Below are 5,322 nucleotides of genomic sequence, written 5' to 3' on the forward strand. Positions count from 1 at the left end.
CTGTGTGACCTTGGACACACATAACCTTCCCGTGACTCAGTTTCTCATCTATAAAACAATAGGCTCCACCTCATAGTGTGGTCATGAGGACTAAGTTAGTACTGTGGTTGGCAAATGGAAAACTGGAAAATATTTTTAAAATGTCTGTTAACATTGTCATTAGAGCCAACAGCCATGGACATGTCTGGCAGGGTTTAACTGTACAAAAATTTATAATCTATTTACTAGGTCTTTAAACATTTATGAACCAACCTTCAAACTCTTCAGGCTTTTCTTAATTAAAATTTGTTCTCTGTAAAGAATCTAAGTCTGATAGGTTTATGTAAATAAAAGCAGGCATGACTGTGGAGTCTTAAAGTGGTATCCTCTTTTTCATAAGGGCTTGCTTATCTTTTCACTGGAGAAGGAACTTGAAAAAATGAAGCAGCTCAAAACGACCACCTCACATGAGGAGGCAGTTGACATCAGAGTCCGATGGCCATTTTTTAATTCAACAACAGTTAGTGATCAGGTGCACTCAATGATGAAAGATCAATAAGACCATTTCCTGTCATTGAGGGACACAGTCTAACAGGAGACAGATGCTCTGCAAGTAACTAGGACTTGTTTTGTAGGTGTCTCAGTTTGTCTAGATGGTTTTGGAGCACATGCTAAACAAACCCTTAGGGATCTTTTTGTACGAGGCATTGATGAGGCTGGGGTCTCACTCTGACACAACAGTTGAGGTATGACAACTTGATCCTGGGGGAGGGGCATGGGGGTCATTTAAAGTGTCTATCAATTATAGCTACTATTAACTGACTTCCTGTTATGGACCAGACACTTTAGATACATCAGTATTATCTCATTGCATTCTCTTCACAACTCTCAGAGGAATGCATTACGGGCTTCATTTCACAGATAGAAACAGCAGTTCAAGGAGATGAAGGACTTGCCCCAGGCTAACCAAGCAATAAATGGCAGGAATGGGATTTTCCCTGCTGTCTATCTATCTGCTGCCATCAGAGTTGTGCTTTATCCCAGTTGTCCTCTGATTTAGCTCACAAGGATTTACGCAGGAGTTCCAAGTGAGGGGGTGAGGGAACTCCACCAGTGAAGGAGTAGGCACTGGAAGAATTCATTGACTAAAATCTCTGGGACATGGATGCTTAACTCAGTCCTGCTTTGTGACCCATGTTGAGTCAGGTTGCCCAGCAGTTAGGTAGGTTGTTTACTACACAAGGGGACTCAGCTGAGGGAGCAAGACAGGGCTGAAATCCAGACTGAGCTCCACTTGCCAAAGGCACTTTGGTGAGGGGCTACACGTTAGGAAGGAGTGCCTTTTCCCAGTTCCTACTGAGATGGGCTAATGATGACACATCAGCTAACTCCAGCCCTGACTCACCCAGCAGCACGAAAGGGGGTTATCATATTTTCCTCACTCAGGGTGGCCTCTGGAACCCAGAAATGGCAGTGCCCCAGGCCATGGATCCAGCCGCCTTCAGGTACATCTAGGTCCATCCTTCTGCTCCAGGCTTTTCAAGTGAACTCACTGATTCATGATGCCCTGTTGTAGGCATCTTCACTGTATATCTGGAACTGGTCTGGTCTGTAGCCCACCCTTTTCTCCACCATTCTGCATCTTCAGTCTTTCAATTTTCTCTGCCTAGAACAGATTCAGGTTTTGTGGAACCTGAAGCTTATGAAATTTGGGAACTTCTTTAGGAAAAAAAGAAAATAAAACTCTGAATACAAAATCAGCTGCAGAGCCTGGGAAGGAGCCTGGGCAAGTGAGAAGGCCCCAAAGTATGTGCTTCATAACTTTAGGCCAAATTGGCCCGTTTTCACCACACCCCTCGCTGACCCTTTCCCTCGGGCCTTGTCTCCCGTCCCTGGCCCTTTTGGATGGACTTGGCCTAGACTTTGGCCTTCAGCGTTCTGCCAGCACATGGCTTTCGGTCTCTGTGTCCCAGCTCCTCACAGAGCCACCTGGGGAAGAGCAGGTCCCCCGTGTGCTGGTGTGCTGTCCTCAGAATCCCGACCTGCCTCCATGTGGCCTGGCCTGGAGTGGGAGGCAACAGGCTGGACCAGAGACGTGTGGACAGACACCTGGCTTTGGCGGCTTCACAGAGGATGGGTGGCCGTGGCGGGTAGTGCAGCGAGAGGAGAGATCGAGAGCCGGAGGAGGGGGAAGACGGAAGACCCCAGAAGTCAGCGCTGGCGACCCTCACTGCTCCCCCACACCCTGACACACACAAACTCACAGACACTGAAAGTGAAGTCATTCAGTCATGTCCGACTCTGTGACCCTGTGGGCTGTAGCCTACCAGGCTCCCCCATCCACGGGATTCCCCAGGCAAGAATACTGGAGTGGGTTGCCATTCCCTTCTCCAGGGGAATCATCCCTACCCAGGGATCGAACCTGGGCCTCCCACATTGCAGGCAGATGCTTTACCCTCTGAGCCATCTGCCATTTAGATACACAGACACTGGTTGGGAATAAATTCAAGGCTCTGATCTTACTTGGCATAGATGGGAGATGTGCCAGAGAAGGCAGCTCGGCAGTTGTGGTAGAAACATGGTAACAATAACCCTATACGCAAGACAGGAAAAGAGACACAGATGTATAGAACAGACTTTTGAACTCTATGGGAGAAGGCGAGGGTGGGATGATCTGAGAGAACAGCATCGAAACATGTATATTATCAAGTGTGAAACAGATCGCCAGTCCAGGTTGGATGCATGAGACAAGTGCTTGGGGCTGGTGCACTGGGATGACCCAGAGGGATGGGGTGGGGAGGGAGGTGGCAGGGGGGTTCAGGATGGGGAACACATGTAAATCCATGGCTGATTCATGTCAATGTATGGCAAAAATCACTACAATATTGGAAAGTAATTAGCTTCCAACTAATAAAAATAAATGAAAAAAAAAAAAAGAAAAGAAAAGAAACATGGGTTACACACCTGTTCATGGAAGAAACCTGTTCATGGCATAGAAGGGAAGCCATGAGGAGGCCAGGGGGTGAAGGCTGCCCAGAGGGGACCGGAGAACTTGGCTTGGAGGGGGAGGCAGGTGTCTTTCAGGCAGAAAACGAGGAATGGCCAGCATTGCAAGCAGCAGCGAAAAAAACGAGGGCAGATGTCCGCGCAGGGTCACATTGGGAGGAGGTGCAAGGGACCAGCACACCTACTTCAACTTTTCAGTGAAAGCCCAGAGGCAGTCTGGCCACAGGCGAGTGTGTCCTGTCCCCGCCCAGGGCAGCAACTCCTGCTGTGGGAAGCATCCACGTGGCCGTCAGGGCAGACGCGGTTCTGGAACCCGGCTTTCAGACTCAGCAGGTTAAGGCCCTAGGAGGTACCCAGGGAAGCTGGTACATCACATGAGAGCATGAACCGCTTTCATTCACAGACACCCTGGATAAATACCAAAGAGTGAACCAGCAAGTGAGGGAGCATTTGTTTAATTTAAAGAAGTAAATGGTGAGCAAATCAGAAGGGCTCTGACAAGCTACCTGGGTCAGACACAATTCAGAGCCATCATCAGTGCAGAGATTTAAAGGCAGCCCAGCGTTCGCAGCTGCTGCTCCAGGAGGATAAGCAGAGGGCTGCCCTTGTGGGGTGAAGGGAGTGCCCTGCTCCCCGCAGGAGGCCAAGGCTGCAGTGCTGTGTGTGTGTGTGTGTGTGTTGGTGGAGGTCACCCTAGTGGAGCTGATCAGCCACCTGTGAGAGTCACAGCGTGGGGAGGGGCAGTGCCACCTTACCACCTGGGATTGAGGATTTTTAGGTAACTTTCAAAACCCCGGTACTACATTTTACTGTTACCTTTCACTGTTATCTGCAACCTTGCTTTATTTTCCTTCATTTTGAATTCTGCACCTCACCGTTTTATTTTTGCCACGGTTGCAGAAGAAAACTAAACTTTAATAGCCCAAGGAAAAAGAAAACCACAGCATCTAGAGTCCAACAGACCCAGCTTCCTGGGTCAGCCTGCTAGTTTGGGGACCTTGGAAGGCTCATTCAACTTTTCAGAGCCTCAGTTTCCTAATCTTAAAATGGGGAAAATAACTTTTTTAAAAAGTCAGTTTTTTTTTTTCAATATGCCTTTCATATTAGAATAGATTTAGATTCATGGAAAAGTTGCTAAGACAACACAGTTCCCACATAGACTATAGGAACCCAGTTTCTCCTGTTACTGAATCTTACATTATATGATCCCTTTGTCATAATTAATGAACCGATATTGGTGCAGTATTATTTTTAATCATTATCCACATTTGCTTTAGATTTCTTTAGTCTTTATCTAAAGTCTTTCTGACTGTATTTCATTCCTTTGGCTGTGACAACTTCTCAAACTTTGTTTTTGATGACCTTAACAGTTTTGATGAATATGGGTCAGGTATTCTGTAGAATGTCTCTCAGTTGGGATTTGTTTCGTGTTTACTCACGAATTGACTGGGGTGATGGGTTTTTGGGAGGAAGGTTACAGAAGTGAAGTACCATTTTCCTCACATCACGTCAGGATAGGTAGTATCAGGAAGACTTAACCATTGTTGGTGGTGACTTTGATCACCAGGCTGATGTTACTTCTGTAGAAACAGGTTACTTTATGCCCCTTGACCTCTTTCCATACTGAACTCTTCAGAAAGAAGTTAAGATGCACTATAGACCGCCCACACTTAAGGGTGGGCTGGGGGAGGCTGATGGTCCATCTCCCAGAGGGCAGAGTATCTACATAAATAACTTGGGATTCTTCTGTGCTAAGGATTTTGTTTCTTTCCCCCATTTATTTATGTCGGTATGAACTCATGGATATTTATTTTATACTTTAAGTTTTAATCCAATAATACATGATTTATTTTATTGCTTAAGTAGTTCCAGCTTTGGCCACTTAGGCTTTTGTTTTAGTTTTAGTTGGATTGTTTGCCTACTTATTGTTGAATTTGAAGAGTTCTTTGTGTAGTTTGAATGGAAGTCATTTATCTGATATATGTTTTGCAAAAATATTCTCTTTGTCTGTGGTTTGTTTTTCCATTCTCTTAAGAGTGTCTTTTACACAGCAGAAGTTGTTTTTTTTTTTTTTTCCAAGCAGAACTTTTTTTACTTTAATAGAGACCAATATCAGTGTTTTTCTTTCAGAGATTGCGCTTTTGATATTGTATCTAAAAATTCATCATCAGGCCCAATATTGTGTAGATTTTATCCCATGTTTCTTTTGGAAGTTTTATAGTTTTGCATTTTACATTTAGGTCTATGATTCATTTCAAATTAATTTTTGGGTAAGGTGTAACATCTGTGTCTGGGTTCATATTTTGCTGTATATTGAAAAGACTTCTTTCTCCATCG

Source organism: Cervus canadensis, chromosome 11 (assembly GCF_019320065.1).
Source record: "Cervus canadensis isolate Bull #8, Minnesota chromosome 11, ASM1932006v1, whole genome shotgun sequence".
Taxonomy (NCBI): Eukaryota; Metazoa; Chordata; class Mammalia; order Artiodactyla; family Cervidae; genus Cervus; species Cervus canadensis.